Here is a 25436-nt window from a genome sequence, read left to right as displayed (position 1 = left end):
ACATACCAAATTTGGTATTACGGTATGTTAATGGATGACGAAAGTATGTGACTGGTTCAAACGTGATAATCATTAGATGCACGTCATGTAACAACATGACTACATGCCATGCTAATGATGCGCAGGCGGCCGTTTTGCTAGCTTCACTTATACCAAATTTGGTACTACGGGACGTGAATGAATGACGAAGGTATGATACTGGTGCTAACATGATAAACATCAGATGCTTGTCATGTAACAACATGAATACATGCTATGCTCATGATGCATTCGTGGCCATTTCGTTAGCTTCACGTGTACCAATTTTGGTATTACGCGATGCGGACGGACGACATAGGTAAAAGACACGTCCAAACATGATAATCATGACATGCGTGTCATGTAACAACATGAATACATGCCACACTCATGATGCCCTGCAGACATTTCACTAGCTTCAAATATGCCAAACTTGGTATAACGTCACGTGAATGGATGACGAAAGTATGTGACTGGTGCAGACATGATAATCATGAGATGCGTGTCATGCAACAACATGACTACATGCCATACTCAAAGCGCCATTACACTTTGACATGGACCCGCCGCACGTGCGCGCCGGCGTTCGTTTCGCCATGTCACGCCGGCGATGCCATGCCAGGCGCCGATCTGCGCCTGCGCTGCTTCGATGCATGCGCGTTTGAGCGCACCCGGCGTTCCTCCATCACGAAGAGAGGCAGACGCAGTGCTGTATAGGTAGAGCTGGGTAACGTTATGGACATCGAAATGCAGCATGTTGCATTTCGCGCCGGTTGCCACCAGCCAATGCCGACGGACGCTGCATGGTCGCAACGGTCGCGCCTGGCGTCCGCTTTGCTAGCGCAGCGTCGCTGCGCCCAGCGTGCGCGATCGTCAACGTTATCTCGGAGTATATTGGGCGCTTCATGATGCGCTCGCGGCCACTTCGCTAGTTTCACATATACCAACTTTGCTGTCACGTGACGTCAATGAATTACGAAGGTATATGCCTGGTGCAACCATGATAATCGTGACACACGCCATGTAAAAATATGACAATATACCACGCTCGTGATGCGCTCGCGGCCGTTTCACTAGCTCCACGCATGCCAAATCTGAATGACGACGTGACGTGAATAGACGACGAAGGTAAATGACACGTCTATACATGATAATGACGGTATAGTGTCATGTAAAGCATGGCTACAAGCTACGTTCATAGCGTGCTCGCGGCCGTTTCACCAGCTCCCTGTTGTTACGAATTTTGCTCTGTCACGATGGTAGCGGTGGCGAAGAGCGGCGAGCCGTCGAGCGGACTTCGCTGAAGCCTTAGCCCGAAGGCGAAACGGGGAGGCAATCCGTTTTGAAAACAGCAACAAAAGTAGTGTTTACTGTAGCAGATTGTCGTTTGTACAGGCCGCCCAGCACGACAACGTCGGCTGGGGCAAAATCCCTCTAACATGGGGCTGGCACGGCCTTAAATAGCGTTTTGGGACTCTTCTGCGAGACCAGTTCCCCGGAACGGCACTGTGGCTCGGCTGAGGAGACGCAGCCATACCCGGAACTGCAAGGTGGTTCGGCGGAGGAAGCGACGTTATCCCCGGAACTGCACGGTTCTTCTGTGCGGAAGGCAGCGCTTGGAAGGGGAAATCAGTTCGTCGGAACAGCGCTCGATCTCGTGAAACGTGCTCCCGAACGAGGAACATGTCTGTGGCACAACAGCACCCCCGCCGCCAGACAATGCATCCGGAGTTTTGAGCCGTCAGCGCGGCTCGGAAGGAGGAATGCTGGTAGACCGTCGGTAGCCGTTCCGCTCTCTCCGCCCGTTGAGACTTTCATAGGCCTGCAGAGGTTCACTGGAACGACGGAGTCGAACACAAAGCCGAACCACTCTGGCCAAAGCAAGCACCCTCCAAATGCTGATCAAATTGCCAGACCAGCAGAAACGAAAATATTTCCTCGAAATTACGCTGAGCTAAAAAGTAGCATCACGAGCAACGTATCTCAGGAGGAATTCAAAATGTGGACACACTTTAGCTAAGTGTCAGTGCATGACACTGCTAAACAAACAGAATTTTTTTTTAAGCGATTCTCAATTGTGATTTAGGCAGATTATGGACGATCGAAGCTTCTGAGGATTGCTCATTTTAGCACCGAAACTACAATTTAGTACGCCAAGCAGTCCTGAATCACGCACATTGGCGTCGCCTGGAAGCATAAGATTGCCAAACTTGACAAAGTTCGTCCTCCTACAAGCTGTCACTTGCATGGGCTCAGCCAATTATCATCAAAACAAGAGAAAACATGCTTGAAAAAACTAAGAAAATAAGGCTGAAAATCAAACTTGCGTGCGTTATACAAAACAAGGTTAACCTAGACTGACGTGCATAATAACACGTAATGCAGAACATAGAAGGTATCTTAAACAGGGGCTTTTAGTATGCCTTCTCCGTTAAAATAAAACACGCAAACTGTTACTTTTTGAAACATTACGAAAAAAGTTTAATCATACAAACATATCAATGCCTGCTTCTCCAATGAGAAGGAAAGAAAACTTACAAAAGTTCAGACGCATTCCTTGCTCAACGGCTGTCGAAAAAACTAGAAAAATATTTTTCAAAGCAGATTACAATATTCATTCTTAGTAATGGCAAGACGAGGGCCCTCTCAGATGAACTCTGGGGAGTCACGCACTCCATAGCTTTCGAGGAATCCGGTTTCGACAAAGGCACAACGAACAAAGCTGTTTGCCGAACTCGGTAGCAGCAACTTTTGACGTACAACTGCTTAACACGAACAAGAGGGCATCTGCACTGCATTGTTTAGCCCGCCCGTTCGACCAGTGACCCATTCGCCACGGTGGGGAACAACCGCTTGTATTACAGCTCAAGCGCTTGCAACGTTTCCCCCCATGCTTGCATCTACGTGGCAGTGAAAAGGATGAGACCAAGCGAAGATTTCGGCGTCGGCTTTTTCTTGAAGTTCCTTTCTTCGTGACGCGCTTCGCGTTTAATCTAGATCTCAGCAGCGACCTCAATTTCAACTGTTTCTTACTGAGCTTTGTCCCGACCCCAGCCCTGATATTGAGTATGGCCTCTAGAGAGCCATGGCGTTTAGCTCCTTTGGCAGGCTTGGCGTTATTCGACTTTGCGTTATGTTTTCGCCGGCAATTCTGCCTAATGAAACTGATCGCCGTGCTCAGAGCACTGGTATTCATACTCGCAAGTACACCACCTTCACTTTGTGGAGTGAAAGCTCCAGACTGGTTAGCTAGCTTTTCCTCGGGCCCGTTGCTAGCTGTCTCTGCTTGCGACAGAATGGGAGTCCCGATGCTTTTAAGGTTAACCATCTCGCCCGAAAGTTTCTGTTCAGTTTGTAAGGGTCTCTCCCTTTCAAAGATAGCCCTTGTTCCCAGGCCTTCGTAGTCGGCCTCATGCTCTATTTGACGCGATTCATCATGATCATGTGCGCTGCGAAGGGGCTCCGTCTCCCGCACTTTACGGTGCACCTCCACGTCCTTAGCTATGCGATGGGCCTCGGCTCCTAACTCCTCGCGATTCACCTCACCGTCTGGCTCTCTCCAACGCACTTCGGTGTCTTGCACCTTGTGACGGGCCTCAACGTCAGATGCCTCGCGATTTTCCTCTTCCTGAAGCGCTGAGCGACGGGCCCCCATCGCTTTACTGCGCGCATCGTCCTCTCGCCCTTTTCGGTCGGCGTCTACCTTTAGCGCCTTACCACGTGCTTCAGCGCTGTTACTATCGCTCTGACTTCCAACAGGACTTGATATGAAAAAATATTTTATCAAAGCATATCTAGCCTGACTAAAATCTCGTGCTTCCTCGGAGGGTAAACAATTTAATACATGCGCGATCTTGCGCGGCAACAACGTGGCGAGCTTCTCCACTAAAAGGTCATGGCTTACACCCACATTACTGCAAACATCTTCAAAATCATCAAGAAAATACGCGATGTTCGCCTGTCTGAAAGTTGTGGAGCTGGTGTTTCGCTCGCTCCCACTTAAGTGCTTGAATTTTAAGATCAAGCTCTGTCATTTTGAGAGCATGCTCTCTCCTTTTGCGACTTTCCTCAGCCTTCCATTTTTCGTGCCTTTGAGCTTCGAGCTCTTCGCGGCCTTGCTCAGCCTTCTGCTTTTGCTCGCAAATGAGCTCCCAAAACTCGTCAGCCTCATCGGCAGTCACATTTTCTGCCCACATCACCTCGAGAATCGCTTCCTTTGTTTTAGCGGACCCGGCGCAAATCCCCATGGCTCCACAAATTTCAAGGAGGTCTTGCACCAGGTACTGCTCCATCGCGATCTCGTCCCTCATGATGCTCTGCTACTGATATTCACCGTACTCTACAACTAATCTCATGGTCTAGAGCACGTGAATAATAAATTACAACTAACAAAACACAAAACGCTCTCTTAACATCTACCTGTGCTAGAGAGGTCTGGCGAAATGAACAGTAAACGTTGGGCACTCACCCAACCAAAGTAGCCGACGATGGTCGAACTCGTGGCTGCCGTCGAACAGTATCAGGCCTCCAGGGATCCGGTCCAACTTGCCAATGTTGAGATCCGGGGTTGCTTGTCCCAGCTTGCCGAACGATGAGAACAGGGTAGCGTATCGCAGCGTAGTTAAACGCTATCACGGTGGTCGTCCTCATGCTCGAAGATCCGATCCAACTTTTCAGCCGTTGAGATCGGGGTAGCGGGTCCCAGAGCAGCAAAACGTTTCAGTTTCAGTTTCAGTTTATTATTCATTTCAAAAAAAGTAGTACAGTAATATTAATATACAGACGGGGGTCCCAAAGTTAAAAACTGTAACGGGACCCCCGACGAGGGTCCCGAAGTTAAAAACTGTAACGGGGCCCTCGATGCATTATAACAATCAATAAATCAGATCAAGTTAACAAGCAACGAGTGAATGGAAATCAATTATACAATATAGAGTGATAAATAATTATTATAGGCTAAGTGACACATCAGGCAACAAAAAGCAAGGCAAAAAAGGAAAGAAAAAAGAAAGAACGAAAAAAAAACATCTCGTTCAGTGGCGGACATTGTCAATCAAAATGCAATAATTTAAATGGCATAACTAAAAACGCAAAGCCCCCAAAATGCACATATATAGGCGGCTAATAATTTAACAGAAAACTTTTAAGCGACTTTTTGAATGATGACAATGTGGGCATCGTTTTAACAGAAAGAGGCATGTTATTCCAAAAAGTAATGGCCGCATAGGCAGTGGTCATTTTTCCATAATTTGTGCGCGACGCGGGTAGCAAAAAGTTAAGGTTCATTGCAAATCTGGTTACATTGTTGTTTTGTAAGAAAACTGAATCAATGAACTCAAACGGTAGCAGTGCATTGCGCAATTGAAACAGAAGAACGGCTATGCTATAAAAAAATAACTTACGAACAGGTAGGATTTTGTTGTCTTGGAGTAGATGGCCTGCACTGGAGTATCGTGAGCTATTAGTGATAATGCGGATCGCCTGATTTTGTATGTTCTGAATGGGTGATAGATGACAGTCATACGTGTTTCCCCAAGCAGCGATACCATACATGATATGGGAATGAATGAAGGCGAAATACAGAGACATAAGTACGTTTATATGAAAAACTTCACGAGCTTTTATTATAGCCCGAATTCCGAATGCAGTTTTCTTTCTGAGGTGATCAGTGTGGAGATTAAACTTTAAATGGCAGTCAAGATGTACACCAAGAAAAATTACAGTATCACAGGTGGGTATAGAGTGAGGACCTAGGGTTGAGGGTTGATGAAAAGGCAAAGGCCTTTGAGCGGACCTAAATATCATAAACTTGGTTTTGGCTGGGTTAATAATAAGTTGGTTCTCGTAGCACCATTTACTAATATCTAGAAGTGTGTTATTCAAGTGTAAAGTAAGAGCAGTTAGAGAGTCCTCAGCTGCAGTTATAGTCGTGTCGTCGGCGTATAACACGCAGTGAGTTGATTTAATTGCATCGACAAGATCATTAATATAAATAACAAATAATAAAGGGCCCAAAATAGACCCCTGGGGCACGCCTGGATTGATTAGCTTAGTTTCAGAAGAAGCGCCTGATACGTACACCGAGCATTCTCTACTGTGCAGATAATTTTTCAGGAAGGTCAATGGAGCTCCAGTTACCCCATTGGCCTCCAATTTGTTAAACAGGGTGGCATGATTAATGGTGTCAAAGGCCTTGGTGAAATCTAGGAAGACGGATCCAACAAATTTACCAGAGTCAATCGATTTTTTTAAGTAATATAATAATGAAACTAGTGCTAAGCTTGTCGAACTGCCTGAACGAAAGCCAAATTGACACGGATGAAGTATATTAAATTTGCTTAGGTAATTACTTAAACCATCAACGAACAGTTTTTCAATAACTTTGCTGAGGGAAGAAAGAATTGATATGGGCCGATAATTAGAAACTTTTCTTTTGTCACCCTTTTTGAATACCGGAACTATTTTAGATTTCTTTAACAGTTTAGGAAATGCGCCTTGCTGAAACATTAGATTAATGATATCACTAAGTATCCCAGAAATATTACGCGCAACCAGTTTTAAGTGATACGCAGAAATATTGTCAAGACCTGCGCATTTATTTTTTAGATTCAAGAGAACTGAGCATACTTCGTCATCGGTTACGGGCAAAAGAAAAAATGAAGAAGCGACCCGAGAAACGGAACATTTTGGTATGCCCGATTGTGTAGTAGGAATGCTAGAAAAAAAATCGCTGAAAGCATTTGCAATAGAAGTTGGCTGTTGCAAAGAAATATTATTATATATTATTTCAGATATAGGTGAGTTTCCAGATGATTCGTTTAAAAAGTTATTCAAAAGGTTCCATTGTTTTTTAGGGTCCCCCTGATGTTTGGTCAACTCATTTTCATAATAACGCTTTTTTGCTTCTCGGAGTAAAATTTTCAAATTGTTGCAATATTTCCTGTATCGGCGGGCAAGCGAAGTATTAAAAGGCTGTCTTTTTGTTTTTTTGTAAAGGTTATCTTTTTTACGAACACTTGTCAATAAGCCGTTTGTCATCCATGGATTGCGGGGAAATTTATACCGTTTTTTTGCATTTAACAAATGATGTACTAGATGTTACGGCCTTTAAAAATAAAGCGCAGAATTTCTGTAGCATAGCCTCTACGTCGGAGCAGGAATTATCAAGAATATCGGACTTAACAAGTGACCAGTCAGTTGTAGCTATAGCATCGATAAACTTATCATGATTCAGCACAGATGTGTAAAAACAGCTATCGACACTGGAGCGCCTAGCAATAAATGTTATGTAAATGGGGAAGTGATCTGTAATGTATGTGTCAACCACGCCAGCCTCGGGGGCGGGAGAAAAATTGCATAAGACATGATCTAAAAGAGATTGGGAACCCTGGTGGCCACATCTTGTTGGAGCAGTGATAAGTGATTCGTAGCCGAAGCCACTGAAGCAGTTCGTGTAAGCCGAGTAGACACTGGATTCCATATCTAATAAGTTTATGTTGATGTCCCCTACCAATACAACTTGCTTATTCTCAAAAGATAGCTTGTGAAGTAATCTATCAAGATTTGACAGAAATTCTAGAACAGGAGACGAAGGAGAGCGATACACACTGCCAATGATTAATTTTTTTCCGTTGTTTAGGGGTGACTTGCCACATTCGATCCACACAGATTCGCACAGTGGTACGGTGAAAGACACATCAAACCTGCGCGTGTACGAAACCCCACTGGAAACAAAAATTGCAGCCCCACCATGCGCGTCATAAGATCGGTGACAATACTCTGCCTGATACTGTGGAAAAGAATACAGGGGTAGTGTATCCCAGCGTATTCAAACGCTAATATCAGGTCGGTCGAGCTCGAGCTTTCAGGGGTCCAATCCGGCGTGCCAAACGTAGGATATCGTATCCCACCGCTGCCACCACTGTTACGAATTTGCTCTGTCGCGATGGTAGCGGTGGCGAAGAGCGGCGAGCCGTCGAGCGGACTTCGCTGAAGCCTTAGCCCGAAGGCGAAACGGGGAGGCAATCCGTTTTGAAAACAGCAACAAAAGTAGCGTTTACTGCAGCAGCTTGTCGTTTGTACAGAGCCGGCCAGCACGACAACGTCGGCTCGGGCAAAATCCCTCTAACATGGGGCCGGCACGGCCTTAAATAGCGTTTTGGGACTCTTCTGCGAGACCAGTTCCACGGAACGGCACAGTGGCTCGGCTGAGGAGACGCAGCCATACCCGGAACTGCAAGGTGGTTCGGCGGAGGAAGCGACGTTATCCCCGGAACTGCGCGGTTCTTCTGTGCGGAAGGCAGCGCTGGGAGGGGGGAGTCAGTTCGTCGGAACAGCGCTCGATCTCGTGAAACGTGCTCCCGAACGAGGAACATGTCTGTGGCACAACACTGTACACCAAATTTAATGTTCGGTGACTTGAATGGACGAAGAATGTAAATGACAGGTCGAAATATAATAATCATGACATGGAAGTCATGTACAGCATAATTTACCACTTCCTCGTAACGTTGTGGGGATTTCAAAGTGGCATACCAAACTTGCTTATTCGTGCTTCGCATATCATCGGTTCCCACTGTACGTAAGATTCGCCATTTTTTTCTTGCTGTATTTTCAACAGGGACGGAGCTCGTATTTCAGGAACTATTGGTTGCCAATAGGGACCATCGGAATACTCACATGCGATATTGTGGACAACAGTAAAGAGTAAGTCTTCAAAACCGTAATAAAAATGAAATTATTTGGTTTTCAGAACGAAAAGCCCGCCAGGATTCGGCAGTAGACGTGGAAATTTGATGACGTGCTCCTAAATGTAACTATTGGCCTCGAGGACATACCATGGCGCCGCCTACGTGATGACTTCACTCATAGGATGCCGGGTTTACTTTGTCTGCTAGAATGGCGCACATCTTGCGCTTTTGCAGTGGACAATTTTGAAGCTCAGTGCTTAAAGATGCGGTAAGACCTGATAATACGGGCAAGCAAACTTCAGGTTTTCCCGCTCACTTTAATCCAAGTACCAGCCTAAATAATCTGCACGCCACTGAAATAATCTGAACGCCGAGCTATTTAATTCATGTGCCAAACATTTAATCCAAGCGCCAACATATTTAATCCAAGCGCCAACTCACTCAGGTCGCGTGCCATTGAGTTTAATCCAAGTGCCACCGTGTTTAATCCAATTGCCAATGACTTTAATTCAGGTGCCAGTCAGTTTAATCCATGCCCAAAGACCAGAATACGGGGCCTAAAAACGGCAGTGTAATTGAAATGCAGTTCCTACACTATAAAAGACAATAGTCGGAAGGTAGAATCAATCATTATTATTTGTATTCACAAATATATTCTTGAAAAAAAATTACTGCTGTGGTTCGCTTAAGCCATGTTTGGAGTGCTTATACTTTGCTATGCGCAAGTTTGCATAATGAGTGCTTGGCCCAGGTGAAATAAGTTTAATGAAAACGAAAAAAACGCAGGAACATATTACTGAATATTTTACAGTGCAATGAAATTCAGTATCCGTCACTGAAGCTCATAATTGGCTTTGGTACACACTACAACATTACATGACCAGGATAGGTCATGTAATGCGAACGACACACTATGTTTATTGGAGTGCAGGAACGCATACTAAGAGGTTAAAAGCATGGTCTTGGGCAGGGATGGGTCAAAGACAGCTACATAATCAAGAAATTAGGAAGCCGTCGCGCAGCACGCTCTGTGAATTAGAGATAATTTCAATGTTTTTTCCTGTAGTGAACATAAAACGTAAACTGATAATCTGATGTAGCAATAGAAGTTTCATTTTACATTATTGTATGCTCTTATTTTTTTTATTCAAACAAAGTTGAATGTCTCCAAAGATACGAACAGTCCTGATTGTTCGATTAGCTTGTTAGTTGCGATAAAACGAACACAGAGGAAACAAAATGATAATAACACGCAACTGACCTTGGGCCTCACTTTCTTTTTTTTGTGTACGTGTTTTTTTTTGCGCGGCATTATGCCTCTCATCGCACATCGGAAGCTTGCGAATTCAGTGCAATCACTAAATTATTTGTTCTGTCCCCCCTCTCTATCTCAACACACACACACACACACACACACACACACACACACACACACACACACACACACACACATATATATATATATATATATATATATATATATGTGTGTGTGTGTGTGTGTGTGTGTGTGTGTGTGTGTGTGTGTGTGTACACATACATACATATACATATACAGGAAAACAAGAGTGATTACTACAAATTATTCAAGAAATGCAACATAGGCAGAGGTTATTGTATTTATGAAAACAGAACTGTCTCATAGGGCTCAGAGACGGATGTTCACAAGTCATCTTCACGCAAAACGGCAGGCACGAAAGAGAAATTGTGCCGATCAAAGGCCGCGCAGTCCACGCGCTGTATTAGTTGCATGGAGTGGCGAGCCGCATCGAGCAGCAAAGAACGCCTGTGCTCCTTTTTCGTCATGCCTTGCTGTGTCACTAAAACTAAATTACGACGTTCGTTCAGGTAGGCCTTCACCTGTGACTTCACTTTCGAGAAGGCTTCTTCTATAGGGTTAAAGAAGGGACTGTACGCTGGCAGGCGCCTAATAGAGGGCATGAAGTTAGCCAAAGCCACCTGTTCTGCTCGAGCGTGAGCAGGTGCATTATCAAAAAGGAATACAGCTTCGGTATTTGGCTCATCACGTTCTACGTACGCTGAAACATCACTGAGGAAGTCATTAAAAACAACCCAATGAACTTTGTCCACCACAGTCCAGTGAATAACTCCATTTACGGACATGCATGCTATAATGTTCATGTTTACTGATTTTGTCGTTGTGGTCATGTGCACAGCTGGTTGTCCTTTAGCTGTTCTGCCGAAGTTCCTGGAACACCAGATATTGAAGTTAGTCTCATCCAAATAGAAGCGGCAAACACGCGGTCCATCACACTGCAGCCATTGGGCGTACAGCATGCGGCTGTGCTTGATATCGTCACGGTTGCGATCTGCGGACCTCTGCGTCACTAGCTTCATCGAGTAGCAGTGGGCATCCAGTAAGCGGTCGACTGGGCTTGCACTGATTGTTACTCCTGGCATATCTTTCTCCAGGGCCTTCTTATTTGCTTCAATGTAAATGTACAGTTTTCGTCGACAATTCGTCTCAAAGTACTCACGACGTCATCTCCAAACTTCCTTTTTGAACCCCCACCATGCTTTGATGTTTCTCTGTCGGTAGCGGCAATCGATCTTGTGGTTTTAATGTTGATGCCTAGAGCGTCGGTCAGTTGCTTTAAGTCACCGCCACGCCTGTAAACGTCCACAATCCTAGCCCTGTCGACCACCGATACTCTGCTGTTTTTTCCACGAGGTTCGTCGGCGTTCTTAATGTGTGATCCTCGTTTGCGTCCAGCCATGACTTCAAGCAAAGCTCCATCTTCGTCTGCAAATGTTCCCGTATGAAAACACACGTTTCAAGTAAACACGCTTCAGTTACACTAAGCGTCGTCTGTTACGTGAAAACCGGAGTATCTATTTTTATGCTTCTATAACAACTTATTTCCACATGAACCCGATTAAATGCAAGTTTGGTATTTTTAAGTAGTTATTTCTGATTTCAAGAACAAATTAGTACCATCTGTCGGTCACTGTTCTCCCTGGGCTGAGCAGACGACTGCGGTAGCCTCAGCGCATAAGTAGCCAAATGCCGTCTGCTCAGCAGACGACACGAATCTATGCATATGCGATGGTGTAGATGGTTAACCGGAACGAAGAAGTAGCAATGTAATATAAACTGACATGAACTCTATGAGCAAATACATTTAAGTACCTATAAATGCAATTATTACTGACTGTTTTTTTTATTTTGAAGCTATGACACCAAAATGTTAAGGGGAAGTCACACTGCGCACTTCATTGCATAAGCGCTACCATGTATAGCCGAGGGAAAAGTTCTTGCTGTGACGCCATGTTTACGTTATTCTGACATTTATACTATATATAGTGGCTAACTGTGTGTTTCTAGCGCATGGATTAAACTGACTGGCACCTGAATTAAACTCATTGGCGATTGGATTAAATACGGTGGCACTTGGATTAAACTCAATGGCACGCGGCCTGAGTGAGTTGGCGCTTGGATTAAATATGTTGGCGCTTGGAATAAATGTTTGGCACGTGGATTAAATAGCTCGGCACTCAGATTATTTCAATGGCGTGGAGATTATTTAGGCTGGCACTTGGATTAAAGTGAGCGGGAAAACCTGTAGTATTCGGCGCCTCCAGTGGCACTCTCGTGTCTAATTTGCATCGTAAAATTGCGACTGAGAACCGGTGAAGCCACGGGGGACGATGCAAGTGGTGTAGCGAAAGCAAAGCTGCCGTATTCAACAATCGCTACCCTATATGTGAAGTCAAAACGATGACAGCGCTGGCCTCTCTAGTGGAGGCCCTACGCACCGTTACTCATGCCTCGCGCCCACCCCCTGACGTGCAGTGGACATGAAGTGAGGATCGCACCCTTACCTTCGAGCTACGAAGTGCGAAAGCCTGACTACTTTACGTCGCTGGGGAGATCATCTTATTTTTTTGTTAATGGGGTTGAGGCCGTGGCTTAGAGATACCAAAAGCAGGTTGGCATACGCAGACAGAATAGTCCTGGCTTACATTTTAGAGCTAATAGGCTGGTACGATACAACTTCACCATGGCCCTCACTTGTAACTGATCCTAATATTTTATTACTTGTAAGAGAGCATCACCCGTCGCTGCGTTGAAAATTGCATCTCCGCGAAGGGCGAGACGCTTTGTCGCTGTAAACTAATGCGCGCGCGCGCGCGCGCGCGCACACACACACACACACACACACACACACACACACACACACACACACACACACACACACACACACACACACACACACACACACACACACACACACACACACACACACACACACACACACACACACACACACACACACACACACACACACAATGGGCCCCGTAGTTGCATGTTAATCTGCAAATGGCTTCGAAAGACGATAGTCGTGTGTGTAGAGAGTGAACAAAACATTTATTTGATGTTCTGCGCAAAAAAATGGTGAACGGTATTCTGGAGGCGCTGCGTTAGAGTGCCTCGAGCGTGCAGCGGAGGCGAACGAGCGCGTCAAGTCACGTCACACGTGAGACATGAGCGCCATCTGACAGCTTTCTTGGAAAACGAAGCGCGTAGCTCCGAGACGTATGTGGGCGCCCGTCTCAGAGGTGATAAGGTGTAGAACGCAAGGCGATGGGTAGGTGCCACTACCGTCTAGCTTTAACAAAGCGTTGGAAACACTCGCCTTTTCGTGCAAGCGTTGCATGGTCAGCGCAGCGTGATAAGCGCTACGGCCCTAAAAATTACCTATGTATGCCTTTTCTGGTAAAAGACGCACATGCAGAATATATACCATTTGTTATGGTGCCCAAGGCATGCGCAATCATTGATTTTTATATGAGAATTTCACAAGTATGAACGCCAGATCTTGAGCAACATTGGTGGACGCTGCCGATGGGGTCGGCCGTTTCAAGTACCCGGTGCCGTTAAGAGTGGACAGACAGACAGGCAGGCAGACGGACGAACCGAAATTTTTGCGTCGAAGGTCCCCAAGAAAGACTATCGTGTTTAAGAAGGAAAAAAATGCGCGCAAGCACACGTCCTTTTTGCCTGTTAGAAAGAAGTAACGTTAGCACTGTGATTTTCGTGTTGTCCATTGAACCACAATACTTGGGGTTGACAGCGGGGCTGCCGAAGCCGAGCTTGAATATTAGGGGCGAATCTCCTTAAGCCGTGGGTCATGCGTCTGCGATGTATGTAGCAGTAATACTAGTCGTAGTAGTAATAGTCGTAGTAGTAGGTAGTCACCTATACGACTGGACTAAAGGAGTGACACGCGCGCACTTTTTTGAATTAAGAAGGAAACCAGCGCGCGTTAATAATGAATAAAAAGATAGTTGTTTCGGATAAAGTAACCCACAGAGACGAGTCCGGCCGTGCCACTTCTCGTTTAGCCCTTGGAGTGTACACTGGATGGCGGTATTCTATGATGAATATATTGTTATGTAAAAATGACATGAGGCGTGCCTATTTAGAATCTATATTGACACTGATGCGTATAGCGGAGAGCACGCACAACCGACCGACCACTTCCTCGTTGTCGTCTTCTGACCGCTGATATGTCAGCTACGTAGCATTACCCCCTGATGTTAGAAGCGCCGTCTCGATGCGCATATATTACGGTCTTCAGAAGGCAGGTGGTAAGGTTTTAGCCTGCTGACGTGCAACACATCACTGGGTGTGGTTGCAGGCAGAATTGTGGCCTCAGATGCGGGAATGATCTCATAGGTGACGTCGGTTACCTGGCGGATGATACGGTAAGGACCCATAGCGAAACAACAATTTCTCTGATAAGCCCACTCGATGAACTGGGCACCACAGGCGAACGAGAGAACCGGGTGAGAAGTGAACGTCAACATGCCAGCTGTAGTTGATGGCTTTCTGGGTGGCTTGCGAAGCCGGAAATCTACGGTGGGCGATCTGACTTGCGTGCTGGTACGAGCAATAGCGTCGCGTGCATATTCGGTTGACAGCGTTGTAGTGGTTGGATATAGGGTGTCGAGTGGTAGCGTCAGATCACGGCCATAGAGAAAATAAAAGGGTGAATAACCGTGGTGCGAAGAAATGTACGTGAAGGTCTCGTGAGGTAGCGTTAGGTCCCAGTCATGGTGATCGCAGGACACATACATTGTGAGCATGTTCTTGAGGGCACGATTTAGGCGTTCGGTAAGTCCATTTGTTTGGGGATGGTAGGAAGTGGTCAACTTGTGCTGCGTCGGGGAAGAGCACAGAAGATTGTCAATTACTCGAGGCAAAATTGCGCGGCCGTTATCCGTGAGTAAATGGCGAGGAGCGCCATGGTGTAGGATGACATCGTGGAGCAAAAAGTCCGCAATGTCAGTAGCAGTGCTGGTGGGGAGCACTCGAGTGATGGCATACCTAGTCGCGTAGCCTATAGCAACGGCGATCCACTTGTTGCCCGATTTCGTCTCAAGAAAAGGACCGAAAAGATCTATACCAACACGGAGGAGAGGTTCGGCTGGGATAGAGATCAGTTGAAGAAGTCCAGCTGGGGGCGCAGTAGGTCGCTTCCTACGTTGGCATTTATCGCAGGAGGACGCGTAACGGTGAACGGACCTGGCGAGCCCGCGCCAAAAGAAGTGGCGACGCACACGGTCGTACGTTCGAGATACAGCTAGATGACCAGCAATTGGTTAATCACGAAGCTCGTGCAGCACGGTTGAACGCAAATGTTTCGGCACGACAAGAAGGAGCCCAGGACCATCTGGCTGTAGGCTACGACGATACAGTGTGCCGTTCAGGACGACGCACATGCGAAGCGACGCGCCGTTCGGAGCAGATTCGAGACAGTCAATAAGTTGTCGCAGTTGTATTACGACGGTGTTCATCACCAATCTGAAGAAACTGGGACATTGACATGATGATGAGGCTAGGCTCGATGTCTGATTCGTTGGGCTGATCAACAGGGTAGCGGTATAAGCAATCGGCGTCCAGATAAAGACGTCCAGACATGTAAGCAACCGTGTAGAAAAACTTCTGTAGGCGTAATGCCCAACGGCGAAGTTGTCCAGTGGGGTTCTTCAGAGAAGAAAGCCAACACAGTGCGTGATGATCTGTGATGACACGGAAAGGGCGGCCATACAAGTAAGGACGGAATTTCGAAACCGCCCAGACAAGGGCGAGATATTCCCGTTCTGTTATAGAGTAATGGCGTTCAGACTTTGAAAGCAGACGACTTGCATACGCGATTACACGGTTGTTGCCCCACCGAATTTGCGCTAAAACTGCACCAATTCTGTGGCCACTCGCGTGTGTTTGCACTTCTGTAGGAGCATTGGGGTCGAAATGTTCAAGAATAGGAGGCGTCGTTAGAGCGGTAATTAGCTGAGAGAAGGCGTCAGCTTGAAGTGGGCCCCAGCAAAATAGGCTCCGATCGAATCATGTTAGCTCCGATCGAATCAGCTCCGATCGAATCATATTATGAAAAATAGCATCGTCTCAGCTGAGTGACCGTGAAACTGCGCTTCGATCATGACCAGATAAAGAGACAACACTGACATCGTCGTCTGTTATGGCAGTTAACTGAACTAGAGACATCTGGCAGGGCAACACTTGAGGGGTGAAACCAAAGTTAAGGAGTGGAAGGAACACACATTTATCCGCTATGGTCGCGATGGTATGAGGCACAGAAACACTGCGCGTCAGCCGAACGTCAGCAATTGGCGGAACGATATAATCACCGTCAAGAACGGGAGGGGCCGATGACAAGGACACGTACGTGACGGCTCGAGGTGGGAGGCGAACAAAAGTGGTTGGGCTCAGCGGCTGGTGAGCTTTGCAGAGTAGTCGGCAAAGATGGGAAGATCGAGGCCGAAGGTACCAGACGAACAGTCAATTAAGGTCGAGTGTGTCAAAAATAAATCAAGGCCAAGTGTGAGGTCATGAGGGCAACAGGCTAGCACTGCAAAAAGAACCACGGCGTGACGACCGGCAATGCTGACACGAGCAGTGCACATTCCGATTACTACAGTATTGTACAGTACAGTACCGCCATCAGCAACACGTATTGCCTGCGTCGTAGACAGCGTCATAATCTTTTGCAAGCGGTGGCGTAGATAAGCGCTCATAATAGACAGGTGCGCACCTGTGTCAATGAGAGCGGTCACAGGAACGTGGTCGACTAGAACTTCAACGATAGGCTGTGGTGCGTAGGAAGCGTCAGTAGAGGATTTTCGGCCGTCATTGGTATTGCAGATTCACCTCTAAAAGCTTAAGTATCTTGTTTTTCTGTTGCAATCGTTGAGAGAAGACTGGCGAGGAAAAGCGCCGAGGTGGCGGAGAGGGGGATCGGCGACGTAGCGGCGACGAGGAGCGGGAGTTGTGGTGACAGGACGAAGGGGCGTTAATGTAACGCGACCGGGCAAACGGGCATCAGTGAAAGGCTCATAAGATGACCACGAATAGAAATTGAAAGGTGCGATGGCTGAACGCTGAGGGGTCGTCGGGTGCATGTGCGCAGAGGTAGAGAAGGTCTCACGTGGGTGGTTTGACCAACGGCTGTGGCAATAGCGAGAAACGTGCCCAGGCTGGTGGCAGGAAAAACAATTAGGCTGGTCATTGGGTGTTCGCCATTCCGAAGGGTTACGTAAGGGCATTGTTAAGGTGAACGGCGAGCGTGTCCTCGGGAGTAGGACGGGGCTTCAGGGCGAGTCAAGGGACATGCTGATGGAAGTCCGAGATTCGCAAACTCCTGCCTCACCACAGCTTGTATGACCGCCACTGACGGCTGTTCTTGGTCAGAGGAGAGCGTTGCGAAATCGGGTGGCTGAAGAGGAGCCGGACAGGCGGCTGCGATTTCTCGACGAACAATGTGCGTGACGTTGTCATACGTGGGGGACTGGCGGGCGGCTTCACACGATGAGGTTGCGGCCTTGTTGGGCAGCCGGGTGAATCGCTGAGTAATAAGGCGGCTCTCGGCTTCTTCAAACCACTGGCACTCTTTAATGTTGGCGTCGATGGTGCCAACGTTGTTGTACACTAAAAGATTGAAGACGTCGTCTGCTATGCCTTTCAGCACATGGGCCACTTTCTCAGACTCACTCATGTGCTCGTCAATCTGGCGGCATAGGGCGATGACGTCGTGAATGTACGCGACGTACGACTCCGTCGACATCTGGGCACGAGCCGCCAGTTGACTCCGCACTGCGATATGCCATCCAACGGTGTCGCCAAAAGAGTCGCGGATATTCTCTTTAAAGGAGTCCCAGCTTGTAATTTCCGCTTCGTGCGTCTCGAACCACACCCGCTGTGGGCCATCGAAGTAAAAAAAGCCCATTGGCAAGCATTAGAGTCGGGTCCCGCCTACAGCTCGCACTGACCCATTCATACCGGTTGATACATTTGTGAGTGTCAACGCCATTCTGACCGGAAAATACACCGGGATCACGATCAGGAGGTAGAACGACGTACGTAGAAGCCACGGAAGGGGCCGGTGGCGAAGACGATGGTTGTTCAACCTGTGACATGGTTGGACCTATGATGATGCGGCCGTTGCGGAGCTTCGTGATGAAGACAGGGAAGTACCCAGCACTTACACTACAAAGATGTTATGCAAAAATGACACGAGGCGTGTCTATTTATATCTATAATGACACCGATGCGTATAGCATCGACTAAGATGGAGGACAGCACGCACAACCGACATACCACTTCCTCGTTGTCTTCTGACTGCTGATATGCCAGCTACGTAGCATTATGATGAAAAGGTGCGAGATGGCGGTACTTGGAGTGTTCACTAAATGGCCGCATGGACAGATGCACGCACGCACGTACGTACTGAGAGATGGACGCACAGACAGACGGCCGTACGCATTGATGGACGGAAGCAAGAACGGACTGACGAGTGCTTCGCCCCACTCATTTTCATGCACTCCATGGATATGCTGTGATTTTTTTCTTCCTTCCTCCTCGCTCCATCGCTCAGTGGGTATATTTATCTAATTGTTTATTTATTTGTTTGTTTATTTTATTTATATAATAATTTACTTTTATTCACTCACTTATTCATTTACAAACGTTGCAATACCATGACCAGATTTCCGCAGGTTGGTGCTACAAAATTTGTGATACGACTATCAGCGCAAACATAAAAACACAAACGTCACGTGTATCTTCTGAAACAAAGACAATAGAAATATGATTGGGGATACGCCTAAAGAACAACTGAAACAACGCAACAAGTGCAAATGCAACTGTTAATTGAAAACAAAGAAAAAAATAAATTGGACCTTCTCACGCTAAAGAGAACCATGTGTAGATGCGAAGCAGCAGGCGTTAACCAAGGAGGTTAAAAAAATATTGCCGGAGTGGAAGCTCCCATAATGCTTTGCCAGTAGTAGTGAAGCCATCTTTCGCCCTCCAAAGATCTCAGAAACATGCTATTTTCTGCTGGTGCCCTCTTAGACATCAAGCAGCTTTGATTTGTTAATCTTAAGGCTACGTTAATAATATATTAAAAGATAGTTGTTTTCGAAGAAATGATTCGCCGGGAATAGTATCGGTGGCTTAATCTTCAATAAAATTTGCCTTGAATTCGAGGCTTCCTAAAGGAAATGTGGAACACAAGGACACACTTTGAGCACTTTCTGGCCCGAAGAGGCTGCCAAAGAGGTTGCCATCCTACGGTTGGCACGGCTTCACTCGCATGCAAGCATTTCTTTGTTTACCATGTATTGTGCATATGTCGACATTGTTTTTGTAACAATTCCTGTGTAGATGTGTATGTTGTGTTCCGTTTACATATGTAAACATATCTTTTTGTAACAACTTTTGGTGTGTCTGTGGATGTTGTGTTCTGTCGCAATGTTCTGTTGGATTTTACTTGATGTTCACTGTCTGTGAGAATTAATTTCTCTAAACAGAGTTTCCACTTCCACGATAACGCTTACACTGCGAAGACGTTGACGGTGGTGCTCATCAAGCGAAAGCCATGTGAAGACTCCCTTGACTGAATTCCGAAGGCGCGATCCTATATTAGCAGGGTGGCCGGTTAACGGTTGTGCGGCACGAGCAGCCGGTTTTTTCAAAAGAAGACGCTGCCAGCGTCGGCCTTGCGAAGCCAGAGAGGGAAAGGGGAGCGACAGGTTTCGGGTGCTTCCCTGAGCCGGCACGAGACGCGAGAATCCGGTGTGAGACGTGATACACGGGCATGTGCAGGGGGGTTAACGGAGGGACAGCGTTACACAGATTAGCAAAAGAGTTGCTTCGACACTAATAAGTAGGTTGCACAACACGCACAGGGCATCAACCGAATCCAGGGATACTATGGAGTAAGAAAAAATTGCCCGCAGCTTCCCTCGGGGGAACACTGAGGAGGATGCGGACCATATAATTGGTTAACGGGGTGTTAAAGTGCGACTTCCTTGGGTCGATGGCTAAATTGGTTAACGTGGTTGTGAAATGGGGTGTTAAATTGCGACTTACTTGGGTAGATGGCTAAATTGGTTAACGTGGTTGTAGGAGGGGGTGTTAAATGAGTGAACACGTACACACGTATGCGAAAGGGCGGCGCTGGTCGAAGGGACGTCGATCATTGTGTTTGTGGATTCGTTGAAATTCAATTCACCGCGACCTTGGACGTCGACGCGCCGTACAAACCAACCGACGAGTGGCAACTGAGCGAGCGAGCGCCGACCTTGAGTATATATACAGCACGACGGCGCATGCACTGTCAGCTGTTGAATGTTCTCGAAGCGCGACGCCACATGCGCGTCCACTGGAGAATCAGGAGAATTGTAGATGTCGAACGCGGTGTGTAGAGAAGGAAGGGTGCACAGATGGTGGAGGAGTGAAGCGCGCGCGGTGTGTAGAGGAGGAAGGGATGCACAGATGGTGGAAGAGTAGGCGACGGCGCCACGGCGCATGCGCGCGCGTCAGCTGTCGAATGTTCGAGAAGCAGTGCGGACGGCGCGGACGGCGCACTACAAGGCGCGAGTATAAGATGCTCCGCATCTAAAACTTTGCAGCCCCTTTTAGTCCAAAGTTGATTGGTAACTATAAAACTAAAAGTTAACTCGACGCTTCGGCACCGATTCGGTTACATGTTCCAGGGAGACTGTTCAGCTGGCTCCGAAAATAGCAACGCTTCTTGATGCTGCCCCCCCTTTCCATCGTCACCTTTCGTCCAGCCAGTAAAAGTTTCGGGGTAGTTTATTTTGTTAGTATGAAGTTTTACCTCGGCAGACAGATCTCTGTCGAATATGTTCCCCTTTGTATTCAGATATAACTGCCACGCCACATTGTTGGACAGTTCATTCCATTGACTGATAACTCTGGCGGGAAAAATCCACGCATCTCCACGAAGTAAATGATACGCGTGGCTGAAGCTAAGTCTTAAGGTTCATAATGTCGATGTTGAATTTTTCACTTTGTTTACCCGAGTGGAGAACCGGAGAGCAGCATTGTCACGAACCAAATTTGCATCGCCCCTACCTGCGAACATCACTATGCCGAAATCAAAGATAGGAATGAAGAAACATGTTTTGTATTAGGTTTTTTAGCAAGAAAATTTATTTGCAGCAGCTGTATTCAATTGTTTACTTCTTCGCGAAAATGAAAAGGATCGCCAAAGTAGCGTTTTAATGGTCTTATTATAGAGTAAAATGAAGTAGCTAATACAGTGAGTGGGAGTTCACTGAAGCCATAATTATGCGACCTTTAATCAAAGTCTCAAAAATGCATTAACAATGATAGTAACAAATACACTGATACACATAATAAACACAAATATGCACAATATATAAATTTCACTTGCATAAAAGTGTACTAGAAGCTGAATTCCTTTTTTTCTTCTTGGTGTGCAAATAAAATAGCATATACGCTCGAGCATCTTCTGTCGTGCAATTACGGCTTTCCGCTCCCAATGTATTGACAAGATTGAACGTGATGACTCAAAAGTGCTCGTTTCACAGAAACGCCTGCATCGGCGTCGTTGGTTGTGAGCGAACAACCGCCAACTTGTGCGTGGCCGAAAAATCAAGGTGCAAATAAGATAAATGATTCCAGAGTCAAGATCAAACCTGGGCCGCCTGTGCGGAAAGCAGGTATTCTGCTACACAGCCGAGCACCTGCTTGGAAACACAGTGCAAATAAATTAGCTCAACTTTGAAATGCAGTGAAAATACCTTGCATGCCTTACAAACACATTCGTCATGCATGCGGCCTTCACAAGGCATCATATATTACAGTGAAAGCTGTTACCTATGTCACAACAGTGATGTCATAACAGTGAAAGCTGTTACTGCAGTAGCGTAAGCTGGCGGCGGTGAACAACTAAGTTGTTCACCGCCACCGCCGCCGGTGATCGTAACCACTGTCGGGCGAAATAAGAAAAAAGAAATTCAAGTTGATAAAAACCAGCAAGAACAAGATAACATTCGAACCCGCGTGCCCTGCGTGCCAGCCCAGCAGTCTAGCACTGAGCCACGCCGGTACTTGGAATCTTTTGCAAACTGGCCTTAGGAAGGCTGGATGTCGGGAACAGGCTTGCCACTGACTTTCCAGTGAAATTCACCAAACGACGAACAAAGAGTCGCCAAAAGTCACCATTTGTATTCAAGTTTCGCCAAAAGAGTCGCTGCTCTTCATATGTGGGCGTGCTCAGAAATAAAGATTGCTAATTATGTATAGCCTCGTGGTGAAGAATGCCGTACGTAGCCGCTTAGCTATATTGACGTCTTTTTTTTAATGCCAGTTGCATCACCCGGTGACATACTTTCGTGATTTGAACATTTCAGAACTGCAGTTCCGTTCCTTCATGCAAAAACTAATGGCGTCTTCCATCGGCGGATTCGGAGCTACCCACTAACTCTGTGCTGGAGCACTCCATGCCATCTGGCGGAGGGAAACAGAAGAGAGTCTGCCAACAGAACACATGTGCTTCTTCTGGAACAAATGGCAGGGTCAGAATGGAACGCAATGCACGCGTCTCTCTACTTGCTCGAGTGGACACGCTGGGAACAGCGACGCCACGCTTGCAAAACGTGAGCTCCGACGCGAAGCACAACTGACGTGCCTGGCGTCCGTAGGCGCACCCAAAGTTGGCACCGTTCCAAGGCGCGGGGCGCTTGCGACTTGCGGAGTAAAAAAGTTGCTCCGTGGAGTGACTCTCAATTACAAGCCCGCTTAATACGGCAGGCCGAAGACGCCGCCAGGGCACATGGGATCATGGCCGTCGTCTAGGTTTGGTCCTCCCTTCTCCGGTCGCCCCTGAAAGGAGGAGAGGACCTTTCTGCTAATTAAATAAAGTTTGTTCATCATCATCATCCGTGGAGTGGATCTCGCGGCGGAGTTGCTCCAGATATGCCAATGGAACGTACAGTGAGCACTGTCAATGCGCCAGTGGAATAGACCTGCTCCGCATGGAGCAGAAGAAAGTATTATCGGCAGTGCTTCAAATCTAGCAACAGATGACACTATAAGAGACCGACCGATCTGTCGCATTTTACGTTCACGATGAGCCAAAGTTACGCGTGCGCGTCAATTTCGGGCTCCTAGTGTTGGCGGCGTCCGCGAGTAACACAAGAAAAAAAAAACTGGGGAATCGTTCGAGGGTCTCGTTTTCTTAGAACTATTGAATCCGACAAACCCTTCGACCAAGAAAAACCACAGGGAACATTAGTTGTAGCTTCTCAAATACACTGTTATGATTTTAACTTCGAATAAAATGAAATAGTAGACGGGAAGTCAGCTCAGCTTTCAAAGCTTGAAGGTTTGCGTCCCACCATCCGAACCAGTGAAGGGCACGTTTTACCCCAAAGTGATGAAAATGCCCTTGCATACATGTCCTTAACCAGAAACATGTAAGACAAACACGTAAGACATGCTGCCTCTCAACGCCGGGAGCTTGTTGAGAGGTTCCAAGAGTTTCCGAATCAAACGCGGAAGCACAGTGCCTTTGAGGATGTTTATCTAATTCTGCAACTCTTCGAACCTTCTGTCCCCTTACTTCATCTACTTTTCCAGTCTGTTGCTGACGCATTGACTGTTTCGCCATATTGGCTAAACTGCGGATTTAGTGTCCTCGCTCATTGATATGTTTTCTTTGCTATGTTGTGTAGGAACTGGATGGACCACTGGGTTGGTCCAAAGGATAACGATAGTAAACGTTTCACATTTAACCACGGAAGTCTGAAGAAGAATACACGAGTGTATTACACCATAAAACTCTACACCTCGGCGTTCTCCTTTAGCTGCAGTTTTGAAAACACTATCTATGTAGAGCCAACTAACAACCCCCATTATATTCAGCCGTATTTTTCGGAGGCACTGAACATCGAAAACTTTGACTTGGTGAGTTTTTTTTTTCTTTCCATTCTTCTGATACATACTAGGTGCACTTAAGAGGGATCTGCAACAGTGTTTAAAGTAAGCGTGGAAAAACTTCGTCAACTCTTTCATTCACAGAACTTCATTTTTGACGGGAAACGGAATTTACTCGAAGAAATGGTGAAAGCTGTTGCAGTAAATAAGTATCACGCAAGGAAAAAAAAGTTGGAACTTTTAGTTCAAAAGATATACATGATAGTCTGAGGGGACCACCATGCAGTAAAGTTTTACTTGTTGCTTTCAGTGAAAGTACAGTTCTTCATTTCTAGTTTCCTCATCGCTATAGCTACTCATACAACATGCCCTCCTGCACTATCGACAGTGTAAGGACAGCACATACTTTAATAGCTCTAAAAATATCTCGGGTTGGCCGTCTAGCACGCCTTGAGGATGACGACAGCCGGAAGGAAGGAAACAAATGTAACACGTCACGTCGAAGCCTGAACGAGGTAGCGTCATCTCTGTGAGATTGTGAAAAGCTTTGATAAATATGTGCCATCCGACACACCGGGCTCACGTGTTTCAAGAGAAAAAAAAATGAAGGAAAGGTAGTTACCTGGGTTGACCACCGTGCTGGAAAGAGTTAAGCAAGTTAATTACCTTGCGATTACAGTGCAACGAACATCTTTAGGTATGCCGCAAATAGTAGTTGACTTACAGATATTTGTTGCACGAAGTAATTGCTTAGTTTGTTCTTTTATACCGATGAGTGCTCTGGGAGCTTAGTGGGAAGAAGTGGCACGGGTTCAGAAGTTACGTCATGAGGACGCCATGAACTGGAACATTGCGGTGTTGTTTTTCTTCGAACACGGGCTTCACTTTCAGTGTAATTGCGAGTAGTCGCCTAGGAGCTTGGCCTCCTGTCGTGGCGGCCACATTATCTTGACAGGTTACGATGCTCATATCAGCCAATAGCTGGGGATTAGGGTATATGACGTGGTTCATTTCGTATATCAATTATGGAAAGAACGTGAAAAGACTTTTAGCTGACTTTATGAATTGATTGTAAACGCCAAGGTGCAGTCCCCAGTAACCTCGACTACCGACAGGCAGTGATTTATGTTATGCTGAAAACGTGTTGCCGGACACTTTCAAATGTTTAATTCTCGTTCACTGACAAGAACAGTGTGTTGAAGTGTGGCTTTTTCAAAACTAGTACAGGGGTGTGCTCGCTTTATCATCCCGTTGGCAAGCCCCAGACTGGGCCGAGTGTCAATTTCACACCTAATTCGGTTTGAAAAGTTTAAATAATGTTAGGTCTGAGAAATCTTTGGATTTGTTTAGAATTCTCGACCTGCCAAAGCAGTCACAATATTCTGTTCAGCGCTTTCCTTTGTCCTGTTGTTATCGAAGTCTTAGCAAGATGGTACACGCGCTAGAAAGACCCACGTTCACTGAAACAATTCAAAGAT

The 25436-nt window shown here is 46.5% G+C and overlaps 1 long non-coding RNA gene across 1 annotated transcript in view; it reads left to right on the top strand.

Annotated features, from left to right (window-relative positions):
* Positions 1-23982, top strand: part of LOC142774380 (uncharacterized) — a 25356-nt gene extending 1374 nt beyond the window's left edge. Inside the window, exons 2-3 of the long non-coding RNA XR_012886369.1 lie at positions 8639-8724; positions 23757-23982. This is a non-coding gene — a long non-coding RNA (uncharacterized LOC142774380). The remainder of the gene's footprint in view (positions 1-8638; positions 8725-23756) is intronic.
* The last annotated feature ends 1454 nt before the right edge of the window (positions 23983-25436 follow it).

The sequence above is a fragment of the Rhipicephalus microplus genome, chromosome 10 (assembly GCF_043290135.1).
Source record: "Rhipicephalus microplus isolate Deutch F79 chromosome 10, USDA_Rmic, whole genome shotgun sequence".
In the NCBI taxonomy this organism is placed as follows: Eukaryota; Metazoa; Arthropoda; class Arachnida; order Ixodida; family Ixodidae; genus Rhipicephalus; species Rhipicephalus microplus.
The sequence above is the reverse complement of the archived record's forward strand: the minus strand, read 5'-3'. Positions and strand labels throughout refer to the sequence as shown.